Source organism: Lolium rigidum, chromosome 3 (genome assembly GCF_022539505.1).
Source record: "Lolium rigidum isolate FL_2022 chromosome 3, APGP_CSIRO_Lrig_0.1, whole genome shotgun sequence".
NCBI lineage: Eukaryota > Viridiplantae > Streptophyta > Magnoliopsida > Poales > Poaceae > Lolium > Lolium rigidum.
The window spans coordinates 96,827,246-96,847,226 of NC_061510.1; the positions used below are offsets into that span (position 1 = coordinate 96,827,246).

The 19,981-nt window shown below is 47.4% G+C and overlaps 1 pseudogene; it reads right to left on the reverse strand.

Annotated features, from left to right (window-relative positions):
- Window positions 1-14,797, reverse strand: part of LOC124695224 — a 15,443-nt pseudogene extending 646 nt beyond the window's left edge.
- Window positions 14,798-19,981: the final 5,184 nt, after the last annotated feature.

A 19,981-nucleotide genomic window follows, 5' to 3' on the forward strand; every position in this document is an offset into this window, starting at 1 on the left:
ACACGCTATCCAAGCTCGGATCCGGCAGAAAACCAATTCCGCCTGGCATTTTCCTGGAGCACCTACGGATACCCTCGGTGAAGGGCGCTAACCCGGAGAACCCAGACGTGGCAGTATCTCCGGCTAGAGAAGTGATGGTTATCATTCCGGCCTAGACGCAGCCTTTCCTGGACTACCTCATCGATCGAAAGTTGCCAGAGGACGAGGTCCTCGCACGACAGATTGTCAGACGAGCAAGATCCTACACAATAGTTGATGGACAGCTCTATAAACGAAGTGCAACAGGGGTATTTCTCAAATGCGTCTCTAATCAAGATGGTATTGAGATACTCAGAGAGATTCATGCTGGGGATTGCGGGCATCACGCCGCTCCCAGATCACTTGTTGCAAAAGCCTTTCGGCTTGGATTTTACTGGCTCACAGCTAAAGAAGATGATGACAAGTTGGTAAAAACTTGTCGCGGTTGCCAGTACTACGCTACTCAACCAAACGCTCCAGCCCAAGAGCTGAAGACCATCCCTATCACCTGGCCGTTTGCGGTCTGGGGGCTTGATATGGTTGGTAAGTTAAAGAAATCATCTCCTGGCGGTTTTGAATACCTCCCGGTCGCTATTGATAAGTTCAAGAAATGGATCGAGGCAAAGCCGTTGAGAAAGGCCGATGGTGCTACGGGACTCAAATTCGTCTGCAGCCTCGTAACGAGATTCGGCATCCCGCACAGCATAATCGCAGAAAATGGCACGAACTTCGCGCAAGGAGAATTGAAGGATTATTGTCATGACGTGGGGATCCGATTAGACCTGGCATCCGTGGCTCATCCACAGTCCAATGGCCAGGTCAAAAGAGCCAACGGACTCCTTTTATCCGGAATCAAACCACGCCTTGAAGAACCGCTGCGTCGTGCAGCCGGAGCCTGGGCAGAGGAGCTGGATTCCGTCCTGTGGAGTTTACGAACTACCCCTAACAGGTCAACCGGATTCACTCCGTTCTTCCTGGTATACGGATCCGAAGCGGTGCTCCCCTCCGACATCATCCATGATTCACCGCGAGTCTCCGCCTATAATGAAGACACTGCTGATGAGGCCAGCCAGCTACCTGTGGACTTGATCGAAGAAGCTCGGAATTTAGCAGACCAACGTTCCACCATTTACCAGCAGAAACTCCGACGCTACCATAGTCGTCGAGTTCGGAACCGCTCGTTCATGGCCGGAGACTTGGTACTCCGCCTTCGCCAAGTAAAAGATCATAAGTTGCAATCTCCATGGGAAGGACCCTTCGTCGTTAGCAAAGTACTTCACAATGGATCGTACTACCTCGTCGATTTCCGAGAGCTAAAAGACAGACCTGCCAATTGGCACCGGAAACGAAAACGGGAAGATCCGGATGACATCTACGATGAAACAGAACGTCCTTGGAACATTGCACAGCTACGTCCTTTCCACACTTAGCATAGAATTACATACTTTGTAACAATATTATACATGATCAATGAAATAAAGCTTTTGGTTCACTCTATGAGTCATTTACCTCCTTTACTTGTTCATTCTTAGATCGTGTATGATTTTCCGACTAAAACCGCAGAGCTGGATATTTCCGCCTAGGCGTGTATGAAAGTTGTGATTTTCAAAAATCGCCCCTTAGGACGTAAGCTTAAGTTTTCTGGTGGAAATGTTTTCTGTTGCGAATTCGTGGATTCCTAGTAGCGATTTCCGGCACCTTGGATGGGGGCTTGTTTCCGCGGTTATTGACGGATTGCCATTGGGCTTCGTCGCCGCTGGCGAGCATTTCCGGCTAAAGGTCTTCCGGCTCGCGGAAGGTCAAGCGAGTAAGCCGGAAAACATCAAAATCAGCACTTGCTTTCCAACAAAACGAAACATGCAAACACTATTAAAGGATAGCAGGATAAGTTGTTTCCGCCCATGCATAAATGTTTCATCCCTAGCTAATTAAGAATTTAAAGTTATATTACAAACCCTCGCTGGGGCCAAAATGATGCATTTTTTTCCCGCAGGAAGAAAGTTTTCACTCCCCCTTAGCAGGAGAAGTTTTGCCCTTTGGGTCCCCTTTCTCGGCATCCTCTGCCGGAGATGACACGTCCTCATCACTTTCTTCTTCCGTCGAAGCTGCAGCGCCATCCTTGTGTTCCTCTTGGGGAGCATCCTTGGAGCTGGTCCAGGTAAACTGGGTGCCGGATTCCGCAGGTCGCGCCTCCGCGTCACGCTCCTTCTGGAGTTCGGCTTCCAGGGGCTCGTCTGCAGGAAGCACGAACTTGTCGTAGAATTCTTCATGCCGGATCCTGCGCGCGATGCGGGTGTCGTAGCCGCTCATCGCATCTAGGAGCGCATTGACATTCGCGTCCGGAGGAACACCGGTGGTCACCTGGTCAAGATCAAGCTCCGAGTTATGCGCCAAGCACATGTTCAAGGCCATCGCAGCTGCGCCTCGGGCTGATGATGCTTGAAGATCCGTCACCAGCTCCGGAAGAACGTCCATCTTTTGTATAAGCTTGCGAACATTGCAAGTACGACTCCTCTTGATGGATAAGTTGTAGCATATCTTCCGGGAGGCGGAGATGAGGTCTTTGCAATCATCGCCTGCTAGTTGAAGGAGGTCGTCTCGGGGAACAAATTCCGACGCTTTTCCGGATACCCAAGCGGCTCGCACGAGATAATCGGATATAAGTATGCAGTTTGAGCACAAGAAAAAGGTCGGAGCAAGCATTTACATAAGGTTCTAGCATAGTACCCAAGATGTTCTCACTGAGCAAGTCCCAGTGATGCTCCGCGGTTTCCATATATCTCTAGATCCCAGTGAGTTCTTTCTGCTGCCTCTTGATGGTCTCGCTGTCAGCGTTTCTCTTCAATACGAATTCACCCTTCTCCCTGGCGTGCTCGGAGTTTTTCTCTGCCAGCTGTTTCTCGGCCTGCTCCTTTTTTAGTTCCGCCTCCTTTAGTTTCGTTTCCAATTCTTGGTACGAGGAGCGCAGGTTCTCAAGTTCCGAGGAGGCTGTGACAAGGGAGGAGGATGCGCCTATAATAACACAGGTCAAAATCGGAATATGAATTAAGTGATGAGCAAAGGGCGGTGATACGTCTCCGACGTATCGATAATTTATTGTGTTCCATGCCACATTATTGATGATATCTACATGTTTTATGCACATTATATGTCATATTTATGCGTTTTCCGGAACTAACCTATTGACGAGATGCCGAAGGGCCGCTCTCGTTTTCTCGCTGTTTTTGGTTCCGTAAATCCTAGTAAGGAAATATTCTCGGAATCGGACGAAATCAAGACCCAAGCATCCTATTTTGCCCGGAAGCATCCGAACACCCGAGAACCGCCGGAGAGGGGGCACAGGCCCACGGGACCATAGGCCGGCGCGGCCAGGGGGTGGCCCGCGCCACCCTATGGTGTCGCCGCCTCTTCGACCCTCTGACGCCGCCTCTTCGCCTATAAGAAGCCCCTCGACCTAAAACCTCGATATGAAAAAGCCACGATACGGAAAACCTTCCAGAGCCGCCGCCATCGCGAAGCCAAGATCTGGGGGACAGGAGTCTCTGTTCCGGCACGCCGCCGGGCGGGAAGTGCCCTCGAAGGCTCCTCCATCGACACCACCGCCATCTCCATCAACGCTCGCTGTCTCCCATGAGGAGGGAGTAGTTCTCCATCGAGGCTCGGGCTGTACCGGTAGCTATGTGGTTCATCTCTCTCCTATGTGTTTCAATACAATAATCTCATGAGCTGCCTTACATGATTGAGATTCATATGATGATGCTTGTAATCTAGATGTCATTATGCTAGTCAAGTGAGTTTTACTTATGTGATCTCCGGAGACTCCTTGTCCCACGTGTGTAAAGGTGACAGTGTGTGCACCGTGTGGGTCTCTTAGGCTATATTTCACAGAATACTTATTCACCGTTATGAATGGCGTAGTGAAGTGCTTATTTATATCTCTTTATGATTGCAATGTGTTTTGTATCACAATTTATCTATGTGCTACTCTAGTGATGTTATTAAAGTAGTTCTATTCCTCCCGCACGGTGTAATGGTGACAGTGTGTGCATCCGTGTTAGTACTTGGCGTAGGCTATGATTGTGATCTCTTGTAGATTATGAAGTTAACTATTGCTATGATGGTATTGATGTGATCTATTCCTCCTACATAGTGTGAAGGTGACAGTGTGCATGCTGTGTTAGTACTTGGTTTAGTCGTGTTGATCTTTCATGCACTCTAAGGTTATTTAAATATGAACATTGAATTGTGGAGCTTGTTAACTCCGGCATTGAGGGTTCGTGTAATCCTACGCAATGTGTTCATCATCCAACAAGAGAGTGTAGAGTATGCATTTATCTATTCCGTTATGTGATCAAAGTTGAGAGTGTCCACTAGTGAAAGTCTAATCCCTAGGCCTTGTTCCTAAATATCGCTATCGCTGCTTGTTTATCGCTTTACTGCGCTACTATCGCTACCATATTACCACCATCAACTACACGCCGAGCAAGCTATTTTCTCGGCGCCGTTACTACTGCTCATATTCATTCATACCACCTGTATTTCACTATCTCTTCGCCGAACTAGTGCACCTATTAGGTGTGTTGGGGACACAAGAGACTTCTTGCTTTGTGGTTGCAGTGGTTGCATGAGAGGGATATCTTTGACCTCTTCCTCCCCGAGTTCGATAAACCTTTGGTGATCCACTTAAGGGAAACTTGCCGTCGTTCTACAAACCTCTCGCTCTTGGAGGCCCAACACTGTCTACAAGAATAGAAGCTCCCGTAGACATCAAGCACTTTTCCGGCGTCGTTGTCGGGAGGAAAGGTAAAAGGTACTCACACTCCGGATCTCGGCTACTAAGCTATTTTCGCCGTTTTAAGTACTCGAAGCTATTTCCTTTAGATCCTGCAATTGCATCTTTTTGTTTCTTGTTTACACTAGTTTGGCATAATGGACAAAAATGAGCTTCTTATTCTATTTCCTGATTTAAAACATGGATTGTTTGATGCAAAAATTAAAAAACCTATGAAATCGTATTTGCATGCTGGTAGTAATACTAGTATGAACGCTTTGAACACCATTGTTGATAATGATATAGAAAATTCTAAGCTTGGGGAAGCTGGCTTTGATGAGCATGATCTTTTTAGTCCCCCAAGCATTGAGGAGAAAATTTACTTTGACGATACTTTGCCTCCTATTTATGATGATTATAATGATATTAGTCTTTTAGTACCGCCTGTTATGGAGGATAAATTTGATTATGATTACAATATGCCTCCTATATTTGATCATGAGAATAATAATGATAGCTACTTTGTTGAATTTGCTCCCACTACAACTAATAAAATTGATTATGCTTATGTTGGGAGTAGTAATAATTTTATGCATGAGACTCATGATAAGAATGCTTTATGTGATAGTTATATTGTTGAGTTTGCTCATGATGCTACTGAAAGTTATTATGAGAGAGGAAAATATGGTTGTAGAAATTTTCATGTTACTAAAATGCCTCTCTATGTGCTGAAATTTTTGAAGCTACACTTGTTTTATCTTCCTATGCTTGTTACTTTGCTCTTCATGAACTTGTTTATTTACAAAATTCCTATGCATAGGAAGCATGTTAGACTTAAATGTGTTTTGAATTTGCCTCTTTATGCTCTCTTTTGCTTCAACTACTATTTCTTGCGAGTGCATCATTAAAACTGCTGAGCCCATCTTAATGGCTATAAAGAAAGAACTTCTTGGGAGATAACCCATGTGTTATTTTGCTACAGTACTTTGTTTTATATTTGTGTCTTGGAAGTTGTTTACTACTGTAGCAACCTCTCCTTATCTTAGTTTTGTGTTTTGTTGTGCCAAGTAAAGTCTTTGATAGTAAAGTGAATACTAGATTTGGATTACTCGCGCGTAAACAGCATTTCTTTGTCGTCACGAATCTGGGTCTAATTCTCCGTAGGTAACTCGGAAAATTAAGCCAATTTCGTGAGTGATCCTCGGATATGTACGCAACTTTCATTCAATTTGGGAATTTTCATTTGAGCAAGTCTCGGTGCCCTAATAAAATCCATCTTTACTGATCGTTCGTTTTTGACAGATTCTGCCTTTTATTTCGCATTGCCTCTTTTGCTATGTTGGATGAATTTCTTTGATCCATTAATGTCCAAGTAGCTTTATGCAATGTCCGAAGTGTTAAGAATGATTGTGTCACCTCTCGAACATGTTAATTTTTATTGTGCACTAACCCTCTAATGAGTTGTTTCGAGTTTGGTGTGGAGGAAGTTTTCAAGGGTCAAGAGAGGAGGATGATACAATATGATCAAGGAGAGTGAAAGCTCTAAGCTTGGGGATGCCCCGGTGGTTCACCCTCGCATATTCTAAGAAGACTCAAGCGTCTAAGCTTGGGGATGCCCAAGGCATCCCCTTCTTCATCGACAACATTATCAGGTTCCTCCCCTGAAACTATATTTTTATTCCGTCACATCTTATGTACTTTACTTGGAGCGTCTTTGTGCTTTTATTTTTGTTTTTGTTTTGTTATTTTCATTCTCTCGAATAAATACATGCTTGTGTGGGAGAGAGACACGCTCCGCTGGTTCATATGAACACATGTGTTCTTCGCTTTATCTTTTAGTGTTCATGGCGAATGTTAAAACTGCTTCGTTCATTTTTATATGGTTGGAAACGGAAAATGCTACATGTAGTAATTGGTATGATGTCTTAAATAATGTGATACTTGGCAATTGTTGTGCTCATGTTTAAGCTCTTGCATCATATACTTTGCACCCATTAATGAAGAAACACCTAGAGCTTGCTAAATTTGGTTTGCATATTTGGTCTCTCTAAAGTCTAGATAATTTCTAGTATTGAGTTTGAACAACAAGGAAGACGGTGTAGAGTCTTATAATGTTTACAATATGTCTTTTATGTGAGTTTTGCTGCACCGTTTCATCCTTGTGTTTGTTTCAAATAACCTTGCTAGCCTAAAACTTGTATCGAGAGGGAATACTTCTCATGCATCCAAAATCCTTGAGCCAACCACTATGCCATTTGTGTCCACCATACCTACCTACTACATGGTATTTCTCCGCCATTCCAAAGTAAATTGCTTGAGTGCTACCTTTAAATAATTCAAAATTTATCACCTCTTATTTGTGTCAATGTTTTATAGCTCATGAGGAAGTATGTGGTGTTTTATCTTTCGATCTTGTCATTTACTTCTGACGTGACTTTCACAATGGACTAGTGGCTTCATCCTCTTATCCAATAATTTTGCAAAAAGAGCTGGCAATGGGGTTCCCTGCCCGATTAATTAACTTGCATTAATAATTCTCTTCACATGTTTTGCTCGATTCATCAGTAAGCAACTTAATTTTGCAAATAGACACTCCTTCATGGTATGTGATTGTTGGAAGGCACCCGAGGATTCGGTTAGCCATGGCTTGTGTAAGCAAAAGGTTGGGAGGAGTGTCATCCATAAATAAAGAAAACTAAACTAAAGTACATGTGTAAACAAAAGAGAAGAGGGATGATCTACCTTGCTGGTAGAGATAACGTCCTTCATGGGAGCCGCTCTTGAAAGTCTGGTTGATGAGGTGGTTAGAGTGCCCACTACCATTCGTTGACAACAACAAACACCTCTCAAAATTTTACTTTTATTGCTCACTTTATGTTTTCAAAACCAAAGCTCTAGCACAAATATAGCAATCGATGCTTTCCTCTTTGAAGGACCTTTCTTTTACTTTTATGTTGAGTCAGTTCACCTATCTCTTTACACCTCAAGAAGCAAACACTCGTGTGAACTGTGCATTGATTCTTACATACTTGCATATTGCATTTGTTATATTACTCTATGTTGACAATTATCCATGAGATATACATGTTACAAGTTGAAAGCAACCGCTGAAACTTAATCTTCCTTTATGTTGCTTCAATACCTTTACTATGAATTTATTGCTTTATGAGTTAACTCTTATGCAAGACTTATTGATGCTTGTCTTGAAAGTACTATTCATGAAAAGTCTTTGCTTTATGATTCAGTTGTTTACTCATGACATTACCATTGTTTTGATCGCTGCATTCATTACATATGCTTACAATAGTATGATCAAGGGTATGATGGCATGTCACTCCAGAAATTATCTTTGTTTATCGTTTACCTGCTCGGGACGAGCAGAAACTAAGCTTGGGGATGCTGATACGTCTCCGACGTATCGATAATTTCTTGTGTTCCATGCCACATTATTGATGATATCTACATGTTTTATGCACATTATATGTCATATTTATGCGTTTTCCGGAACTAACCTATTGACAAGATGCCAAAGGGCCAGTTCCTGTTTTCTGCTGTTTTTGGTTCCAGAAATCCTAGTAAGGAAATATTCTCGGAATCGGACGAAATCAAGACCCAAGCATCCTATTTTGCCCGAAGCATCCAGAACACCCGAGAACCGCCGGAGAGGGGGCACGAGCCCACGGGACCATAGGCCGGCGCGGCCTGGGTGTGGCCCGCGCCACCCTATGGTGTCGCCGCCTCTTCGACCCTCTGACGCCGCCTCTTCGCCTATAAGAAGCCCCTCGACCTAAAACCTCGATACGAAAAAGCCACGATACGGAAAACCTTCCAGAGCCGCCGCCATCGCGAAGCCAAGATCTGGGGGACAGGAGTCTCTGTTCCGGCACGCCGCCGGGGCGGGGAAGTGCCTCCGGAAGGCTCCTCCATCGACACCACCGCCATCTCCATCAACGCTGCTGTCTCCCATGAGGAGGGAGTAGTTCTCCATCGAGGCTCGGGGCTGTACCGGTAGCTATGTGGTTCATCTCTCTCCTATGTGTTTCAATACAATAATCTCATGAGCTGCCTTACATGATTGAGATTCATATGATGATGCTTGTAATCTAGATGTCATTATGCTAGTCAAGTGAGTTTTACTTATGTGATCTCCGGAGACTCCTTGTCCCACGTGTGTAAAGGTGACAAGTGTGTGCACCGTGTGGGTCTCTTAGGCTATATTTCACGAGAATACTTATTCACCGTTATGAATGGCGTAGTGAAGTGCTTATTTATATCTCTTTATGATTGCAATGTGTTTTGTATCACAATTTATCTATGTGCTACTCTAGTGATGTTATTAAAGTAGTTCTATTCCTCCCGCACGGTGTAATGGTGACAAGTGTGTGCATCCGTGTTAGTACTTGGCGTAGGCTATCATTGTGATCTCTTGTAGATTATGAAGTTAACTATTGCTATGATGGTATTGATGTGATCTATTCCTCCTACATAGTGTGAAGGTGACAGTGTGCATGCTGTGTTAGTACTTGGTTTAGTCGTGTTGATCTTTCATGCACTCTAAGGTTATTTAAATATGAACATTGAATTGTGGAGCTTGTTAACTCCGGCATTGAGGGTTCGTGTAATCCTACGCAATGTGTTCATCATCCAACAAGAGAGTGTAGAGTATGCATTTATCTATTCTGTTATGTGATCAAAGTTGAGAGTGTCCACTAGTGAAAGTCTAATCCCTAGGCCTTGTTCCTAAATATCGCTATCGCTGCTTGTTTACTTCTTTCATTGCGTTACTACTGCTACCATATTACCACCATCAACTACACGCCAGCAAGCTATTTTCTCGGCGCCGTTACTACTGCTCATATTCATTCATACCACCTGTATTTCACTATCTCTTCGCCGAACTAGTGCACCTATTAGGTGTGTTGGGGACACAAGAGACTTCTTGCTTTGTGGTTTCAGGGTTGCATGAGAGGGATATCTTTGACCTCTTCCTCCCTGAGTTCGATAAACCTTGGGTGATCCACTTAAGGGAAACTTGCTGCTGTTCTACAAACCTCTGCTCTTGGAGGCTCAACACTGTCTACAAGAATAGAAGCTCCCGTAGACATCAGGCGGAAACCAACCTTGAGCTTCCGCCAGTTGTTTGTTTAGTTCTGCATTCGCATCTTTCAGAGTCCGGATATTTTCCGCCTGACTTAAGGTAACGCGGCGCTGAAGGGCAATGTTCTTGTGCAGCTCGTAATGCAGCGCCTGCTGTTCCTGTAAAATTAGACAGAGCAGGAGTAAAAATTCCGCCTGTATCAGTGGATTCCTTTAAAGCATTATTGTCGGAACCTTTCCGCCATAATGCTTGGGGGCTACTGCTTCAACTTAAAAATCTTTCCAGAAGTGATATTTGTCTGAGCATTTAAGCGCTAACGTGCATCTACGTTTCCGCCTACATGCTTGGGGGCTACTGGGGAGTACCTTTTGCTTGCAGACGAGTTTGTCGAGAAACTGGCCGACGTTCTTCTTGAAGTCCCGAATCTCCGATGTGGCGACATCAGGTTTCCCCCAGGCGTTGTTCAGCATGGCGTTGAGCAAGTCTTGTTCAAGTTGCCATTTCTCCGCCTCAGTAAGTTTATTGAAAAACTTAGTTGCGTATGCCTTGGGGGTGGAAGTGAGGTCAGTCGGATCTCCAAAATTCTTCGGAAACACGACAACATCGCCAGCACCGGCTCCGGCTCTTTCGGAAGAAGTAACCTCAGCTTCTCCTTGACCTTGTACTCCTGCTTCGTCTTGAGCAGGTCCCTTGTCTTTAGGATCTTCTCCGCCCACCTTTTCGCTACTAATCGGAACAATTTCCGGTGGAGTATTGGCGGCAGGAGGGGGAGAACGATCAGCTTGAGAGGGGGACGCTTGAGGAGCAGTGTGAGATGTGCTTGGCGGAGCTGGAGTAGGTGGACCAACAGCCGGAGACTTTTTCATGTATTTGGTGATGGGATCTTGGCTGGTGGTTCGGGTGGCGGCAGTACTTGGATTCCTACAAGCAAGCGAAGGGGTTCACATCATAAATAACTTCATCAAAATAGAGATACACCATACTTGGAAACTTACGGGCGCCGGGGATGATGGGGCGCGAACGTTTGCCAGCGTTTGCCAGCATTTTCAGACGTGCTTGCTCCGCTCTCTTTGAATTTAGCGGAGGGGGCTTCACGGTTTTGGGCTTTTTGGCGGAGGCCTCGCCGCTGGCTCCAGCTTCTGAGCCGGAAGCTTTGGCGCGGGGACGCTTCGAAGGTCGAGGGGCCGCCTTGCGGGTGCACATTCCTCTTCCTCTTCTTCGTCATCCGGAACCTCCTCCGCCCCGTCGCCGCTGACAGGAACACGAAGAATGGTGCGAAAGTTTTCCTCCGCCAAAGTATCGAGCTGGAGGGAATAAGCGTATAAGTTAAAGATCGATATCCAAAAACTTGTGAAGTTTGAAGTGACAAAGGAAACAGAGCTTACCGGAGGACACTGGTCGTTTGTGTAGATATCCTTGATCAATTCCGGGACCGGTTGGCCCCGGCCTATCTTCACGAGCGTTTTGATTCTCCTTTTCAGAGAGTCAGCCGGAAGGTCGTGGCGGGTAGCCCGGAGCAGGTCGTCCGCCCCGGTGTATGCGCAGATTAACCGCGCATTATGCCGCAGTGGCTGGATCCGCCGGGTAAACCAGACTAAGTGTGAGTTGAGCTCCGGTTAGCCCGTCATGGACTAGCCAAGATATTCTCCGCGCCGCTTTCTCCAAGATCGGAGTTTGAGAGAGTGAGGGAACGAAGCTCCAGCTCGCAAGTTCTTCCGGAGGCTCGTTGACGAACTTGGGCAGGCCGTCATGGACGTTCGGAACTGAAATGTTCTTTTCATAGAACCATCCGGCATTCCAGTACCGGACGGATTCGTGCGAGTCATGTGGTGGATACATGCGTCCAGGTCGGAGCATGAACGTCATGCTCCCACAGTTCACCATTGCGTTGTCCTTCGTTTCTTTCTTCACTCGGAAGAAGAACTGCCATAACTTGACATCTGGTCGGATTCCGAGATGTCCCTCGCAAAGTGTTACAAAGTTGGAGAGGAGGAGGTATGAGTTTGGGCAGATGTTGTGCGGCTGGAGCCCATATGTGCTGAGGATGGAGAGGAAAAACTTCGAGCAGGGGAGCGACAATCCGCGCTCCACCCAAGCTTTGGTCATAACCACTTCATCGGCTCCGGGCTTGGGGACGTCGGTGTCGCGTATGAAGCTCCAGTAGGCGGAGATCATACCCTCGTTCTGGAGCTCTCTAAGCTCCACATCGGTGGTTTCACAGGGCCACCATTGACCCCGTTCTCCCTCGCGAATCCGAGCCTTGGAAGCCCTCTTGTTTTCCGCTTCCTGCACTTTGGCTGCCATTCTCGCTTGACCCTCGAGTTCTTCTTGAAGTTCTTTGAGGGAAGGGATCCGGCCTGGAGTGGTGCTGGAAGATGCGGAAAATGGTTGAGCTAGCCGGATGTCGGCAACATATGGTGGTAGAAATGCTATGGGATCCGGACATATTGGTTCTAACGAAGTGGGATTTGGGCTACTCGGAGAGCTACCAGTAGAGTGCGGAGAATCGATTGGCATGCTTCCGGCTGCACGCATTTAAAATATTCGAGTAATCAGAATCTACGCTACACTTCTTCTTCTACGAGACCGGCGCACTTACCATTAATGGCGCGGTGGTTCCGTGGGACGCCGACGAGGTTGTGCTGGCCGGACTTGTTGCGTTGCGCTTCCGAAGACCACGAAACGGCGGCGGAGGAGAAATCCCGATCAAACATGCAGGTCTCAGGTCGAGGGAGACCTTGGAGTGGCGGTGGGAGAAGTTCCCCGTGCGAGAGTTCGCCGGAGTTGAGATCCGTCGGGCGGCGCGGCGCGAGGAAGAAGATGAAGTGGTGAGGTGCGGTGAAAGAATGAAAAATTACCGAGTGCGGTGAAGAAGATTCGGGATTCGGATCCAACGGTGGAAACAGAACGGTCGCACCGTTGGATGGATGACACGTGTCTTAGGTCAAGTGCGGTAAAACGACGTGGAGGTAACTTAACCATGCACTCCCGAAATTTCCGGCTAAAGATTTGCATCTGCGAAAATTTAGCGCGGGGAATAAGGAGGTTGTGCACGGGAAAAGCGGAATCTCCGTTGCGATACCCAATCTGAAGACGAAGGATTTCCGAGTGAATGAACCCGGAGTCAAGTGAAAGTTTTGAAGCTCTTCAAGATTCTCTTCAGATCCGAGATGAATGAAGTCGGAGGAATGATGAATCTCGGAGAACTTCGGGGGCTACTGTTGTGGGTATACTTTATGGGTATATCAACGGCATGGCCTAGATCCGGCAAGCCCGGGTGGCCCACAGTTGGTGATGAGGCATGTGGCCCATCGGGCGGCCCGGTTGCTTGTAGATCCCGAAGGATGAAGTCCAGCCCGAGGAACAGGAAGCCGGATCTCTACCGACCTACGAAGGAGGCCGGATCCGTGACGGCCCATGAAGTATCCGGATCCAGCACGTACTTGGAGGAAGGCGGATCCTTGACGTACACGGCAAGACTTTGTACCGTAGCTAGACGACTTGTATTCCGGCTAGGACTCTCCATGTAAACCCTAGATCCGTGCGCCTTTATAAGCCGGATCCTGGGAGCCCTAGAGAACAAGCACAACTCATTGTAACAACGCGAAAACGCCCAGATAATTCCAGACAAGCAGCAGTAGGCCCTGTCATCGTGTAGGTGTTCCGAAGCTGGGTAAATCGCGTACCACCGCCCCGTGTGCACTCCATCCTATGGCCCCTACTTTTTCCCCCCTCGTGAGGATCCCTCCTCCGAGGTACCGTCGATTAGGCAACGACAGTAGAGCTTCTCCTGGAGCACCCGCGCGTCCGTGCCGATCCTGCGCACCTCCTCGTGCCGCGCGATGTGCTCGTTGCCGCCCTCCAGCGCCGACGCGATCCTCGCGTACGGCACGCGCGCGACGTACGCCGAGCTCTCGTACGCGCCACGTCCGCCATCGAGGTCCCCCGCGCGCTGCGTTGCGCCGCTCTCGCCGTTGCCGTTGGCCGCAGAGGGAGTCCTCCTGTACGGAGGCGGAGGAGCCCTGTACGCGCCGGACTGGTCCGGGACCTCCTCGCGGTGCTGCGCGTTCCCGCCGGCCAGCTCCGACGCGTGCCTCCTGTGGATCGGGTGCTGCGAGCCGTTGGACACGCCGTCCTGGAACGCGCCCGCCTCGCCGGACGCCGCGCGCCGTGAACCGTTCATCTGGCCCGCGCTGACGCCCGCCGTGGAGGCAGCCCTGCCGTAGGGAGGCCGGCGCAGCTGCGGGATCCGGACGAGGTCCTCCACCACCTCGTCCTCGTCCTCTTCGTCGCTCTCGTCGAACACGACGTTCTTGCCCTTCTGCGGCGGGTCCGACCACACCGAGGAAACAGTGCTGTGGTCGCTCCAGGACGGGACGGCAACGGCGACGGATGATTCTGGGGCTTCCCTGACGGACGCGTTTCTTGCTGGGTTGCGCCCGAGCTCTGCAGAGGATGAACCTTATCGTGGCCGCCGCCGCCGCCTCTCCACCCCTTCCCCTGGGACTCCGTCCGGGACAGCTCCACGGCCGCCCGGGCTGCCATCGCCGCGAACGACGCCGACTCGAAGGCCGCCTCCGCCGCCATCCTGACGTCGCGGTACTGCTTGGATTCCATCGGCACCTTCGCCTCTGCGCTCAGCTGAGCCAGGCTCGGCCGGTTCGCGCTAGGTTCGGCAAGCCTCTGTCTGTCCAGCGCCTGCCTCTCAGGCACCTGTCAGTCAAACATTGAAATTCTCAATATCAGATGAGAAAACACATCCTGAATTTCTGATGAATTTCTGCCTTATGGCATCAGGGGACTTATGGCAGTGCCAAACTTACCACGCAAGGTTCTACCTTGATCTCAGTCCGCTCGATGGATTTCTCAGCCGGCACGCTCTTGGGTTGCTCACTCTGCTTCTCCTGCATTGCACATTTTAACATTTTTGCTTGCTTCAGGTCAGGAAGTGGCAACCGTCGACTACATGTCGCAAGCCACAGTAACAGACACGAAGGTGTAGTCAAGGAGAGTGGTTTCAGGTGTGGCCTAAGGCTAAAACTGAAGCTCAAAAGGACTCTGAATGCCCGGAAGGTAATACTCCATTTATGCACCATTAGCAATTTAGTGTATCACTTTGAGTACTAATCTTGGTTGTAAAATGCAGAACCAGGAGTAGATCCTTATTCAGTGTTGTTGATGGTAGTGCCACATCACTCTCAAGCATTCTAAGGACTTCAGCAGGTAAATCAAATTCTAAGTACAATGTCAAGCATTCTAGTGTTAGTATATTTTCAAACATTCTAAATACAGTGCCAAGCACTATCATAGAGCTATGTTGCAATTCATCATCAAAGAGTTTTACGACTCCAGTTTTACTTGAGTAAAAATCTGAACATGATGCAATTTTATATCAGCAGTTTTACATAAGTATAATTCTGACATGTGCATAAATGAATTTGACCTTGTTCTGGATTGTTTACTTCTTCATCTTCTTCCCCTCAATTTTGGCCATCAGGCATGCTTGGCGGAGCTTGCCGGCTGGACGCGTGCGTGGCGGAGCTTGCCGGATTGATTTGGTTGGACGCAATCGATTAGTCTGGAACGAAGCAGGTGGGTGCGTGCAATCTATCCGGCAGGTCCCTTTGTTCAGTTGGAGCTTGGCGTCGGGAGCGATCGATCTGGGCGATGTGAGCACTTGACGAGAAGCTTTGTGACGAGTAGCAGGGGCCTGGCAAGGAGTTGTGACTTTGGGAGGACCTTGGCGACGCGGGGAAAACCGAGTTGACGCGGACGTAGAGAAAACTGAGTTGGCATGACCTGGCCGAATAAGTAAAGAAGTTTGAGATGCTTTTTCTATGTCTCCCGTGACTAGATTTGAACATGAGTGTTAGAACTGTGCAATCACGGGGCTGATAGTTGTGGGCTCACACTAAGTAGCACTGTTCATCTTCTCCTACCTCTGCTATAGCGGCTGTATAGGTAATAATAAGACATTTGCTCTGTTGTCTCATGAACGGAAATTCATTCTTCTACCCTGTCTACCACTGCTTACTAGCTAAACTTAAACAAGTTGACTATGTGTAATGGGTACAAGCTGTTGTAATGGGTGTTATTCTTGAAGGTTTGACTCTGTATTATACCTAGCTTGCTTTGCAATTGGTGCGTGGCCCACATTTTAAATTCAAATTTATGGTCCAGATACTCAGGTCCCACCTTTTAAATTCAAATGTAGGGCCCTGAGGTGCTATAGCATTCAGGTTCACTTTTCTGAATTCAAAAATGGGTCCCGTCTGACCTAAGCTGGAAATTACCCAATGATAGGAGGAACTAACAGAATTGTGGGGATAACCACATTTGCCTAATGGGGACACATGCCAGTCATTCACCGCGTGCTCACCTATACATGTGATCACGAGGCTTCATTCCGCTTGTTTATACCAAACATTTTTATTTATAATTCATTTTAGCTACATATGATTTCAACTAGTACATTTTGCACTATTTAGTACAAATATTTTGTCCATTATTTATTTACATTCCCAAGGCATGTAACTCGAAGTAGCACAAACTAAATTTAAGCTATGTTTTGAAATGAATCTTGGATTAGTTGTTATCTTTTTAAGACATTATATTGCACTTTTTGTTATTTGTATAATACATTGCAAGTAATTTGGATCGGATGAAGTAGTTGGTTTCTATTTCTAAATATATGTCCACATATATTTTTATTAGTTCATTGTACTAATTTTTAGCTATGATCCCGGATATATGAGTTCTTTCTTAAGAAAATGTAAGATCAAACCAATCCAACATCTTTTTGCCACCATAATAATATTTATTTGACAGAATCATCTTAACTAGATCTAAATAATTCTAATATAAAACATAAATGGCATGTATTTAAATATTAAACTATGCCACTTATATGAATTGTATATATGTTTTGTTCACTTCTATTTCAATTTCCTTGACTATCTTAAAAATGCATGATCTAACAAATATATTGATAGAGGTTTCTAGTTCAAAGGGCAGATATAGTGATGTCTACGCACGCTTCTATTCCTGTAGACAGTGTTGGGCCTCCAAGAGCAAAGGTTTGTAGAACAGCAGCAAGTTTCCCTTAAGTGAATCACCCAAGGTTTATCGAACTCAGGGAGGTAGAGGTCAAAGATATCCCTCTCAAGCAACCCTGCAATTAAGATACAAGAAGTCTCGTGTGTCCCCAACACACCTAATACACTTGTCAGATGTATAGGTGCACTAGTTCAGCGAAGAGATAGTGAAATACAAGTAATATGGATGATTGTAAGTACTAATTGCAATCTGAAATAAAGATGGCAACAAGCAAACATGTAACAGAACTTGTTGGAAACGGTGTTTCAATGCTTAGAAACAAGGCCTAGGGATCATACTTTCACTAGTGGACACTCTCAACATTGATCACATAAATAAATAACTACTCTTCACTTGTGCTACTTCAAACACTCTCTTGTTGGATAACAAACACCATTCATTGTGTAGGGCTACAAGAGCACCCTCAAGCCGGAGTAAACAAGCTCTACAACATTCGGAGTTCATATTTAAGTAACCTCTAGAGTGCATAATAGACCATTGCAATTTAGACCGAGTACTAACATAGCATACACACTGTCAACAATAGCTATGAAAGGGGGAATAGATCGCATCAATACTATCATAGTAATAGTTAACTTCATAATCTACAAGAGATTACAATCATAACCTACGCCAAGTACTACATGATGCACACACTATCAACATTACATCATGGAGGAGGAATAGACTACTTTAATAACATCACTAGAGTAGCACATAGATTAATAGTGATACAAAGCTCATGATCACATAAAGATCACACCATGGGAGAGAGAGATGAACCACATAGCTACCGGTAGATCCCTCAGCCTCGGGGGAGAACTACTCCCTCCTCATCATGGGAGACAGCGATGGCGATGAAGATGGCGGTGGTGTTGATGGAGATGACTCCGGGGGCAATTCCCCGTCCGGCGGCGTGCCGGAACGGAGACTTCTGTCCCCGAAACGGAGTTTCGCGATGGCGGCGGCGTCCCTGGAGTCTTTCTGGAGTTTCGTCAATTGGTGTCGGGTTTTTAGGTCACGAGGGACTTTATAGGCGAAGAGGCGGCGTCGGAGGGGCACTAGGGCGCCCTCCCCATAGGCCGGTGCGGCCAGGGGTCCACCCGCGCGGCCTCGTGGTGCAGGGGCCCCGGGCCTCCACTCCGTCTCCCCTTCGGTGTTACTGGTCCGTCTCGGTGAAATAAGATGTTTGGCTTTCGTTTCGTCGAATTCGAGAATATTGCCCGAACGGCCTTTCACGGAACCAAAAACGGCGTAGAACGAGAACCGCACTTCGTGGCATCTTGTTAATAGGTTAGTTCCGGAAAATGCATGAAATCATTATAAAGTGCGAGCAAAACATGTAGGTATTGTCGAGAAAACTAGCATGGAACATCGAAATTATAGATACGTTGGAGACGTATCAAGCATCCCCAAGCTTAGTTCCTACTCGCCCTCGAGTAGGTAAACGATAACAAGGATAATTTCTGAAGTGACATGCTACTATCATAATCTTGATCAATACTATTGTAAAGCATATGAGATGAATGAAGTGATTCAAAGCAATGGTAAAGACAATGACTAAATAACTGAATCATATAGCAAAGACTTTTATGAATAGTACTTTCAAGACAAGCATCAATAAGACACTACAAGCATCAATAAGTCTCAAAATCGTCCGCTAAGGGGTATTTTTCGTCGCCTATGGGCCTAACCCGACGATATGGGTTCTGTTGTGGAAACTGCGTCAGGCAAAGTCCTACGACGATTTTTCGGTCCGTCGCGCTTGGGCGCCCTTCCGCCACGGAAAATCGGACCGTTGCCCAAGTGTTTCCGGGAGCCCGTTGACTGCCGACGTCATGCAAGCCGACACGTGGCGGACGCCGGTTAGCCGGCGGTTAACGGCGTTAACCGGCTGAAACCCCGTGGTAGATGGTAGGCCCACACGAGGCCTGCCACGTCTTAAGCGGGCCGGCCCATTAAGTTTGCGGGCCGGGCCGGCTGACTTAGTTTGACCGGTCAACTATATAGCTGGGCTGGTCCATTAGTTACGTGGGCCGGGCCTAACCTCTAAGGTTTACTGGTCAAAACTTTAATGGGCCGGCCCACTAAGCATGTGGGTCGGGCCGAATGCACTCGATTGACCGGTCAACAGGCAAAAGGGCCGGCCCACAAGACATGTGGGACCCACTTTCCTGGTATCGGGCCGGCCCATTTACAAAGTGGGGTCCACATTAAAGCAACTGGGCCGGCCCAAGAAGTTAGTGGGCCGGCCCAATTAGCATGTGGGTCCCACTTTCCTGCTATCGGGTCGGCCCATTTAGTACGTGGGGTCCACATTAGATCAAATGGGCTGGCCCAACAAGCCAGTGGGCCGGGCCAAAAGCACCGGTGGGTCCCACTTTCCGGTTAAAGGGCCAGCCCATTTAGTATGTGGGGTCCACCATATAGCAAGTGGGCCGGCCCAACAAGATAGTGGGCGGGCCAAAAACACGAGTGGGTCCCACTTTCCGGTTAAAGGGGCGGCCCATTTAGTATGTGGGGTCCACCATATAGCAAGTGGTCGGCCCAACAAGATGGTGGGCCGGGCCAAAAACACAGTGGGTCCCACTTTCGTCTTAAAGGGCGGCCCATTTAGTACGTGGGGTCCACCATATGGCAAGTGGGCCGGCCCAACACGCTAGTGGGCCGGGCCAAAAACACAGGTAGGTCCCACTTTCGTCTTAAAGGGCCGGCCCATTTAGTACGTGGGGTCCACCATATAGCAAGTGGGCCGGCCCAACACGCTAGTGGGCCGGGCCAAAAACACTGGTGGGTCCCACTTTCGTCTTAAAGGGCCGGCCCGTTTAGTACGTGGGGTCCACCATATAGCAAGTGGGCCGGCCCAACAAGAGAGTGGGCCGGGCCAAAAACACTGGTGGGTCCCACTTTCGTCTTAAAGGGCCGGCCCATTTAGTATGTGGGGTCCTGTTATCACCAGATTTTAGACAAATCCAGAGGTGGGCCGGGCTTGGAAGATT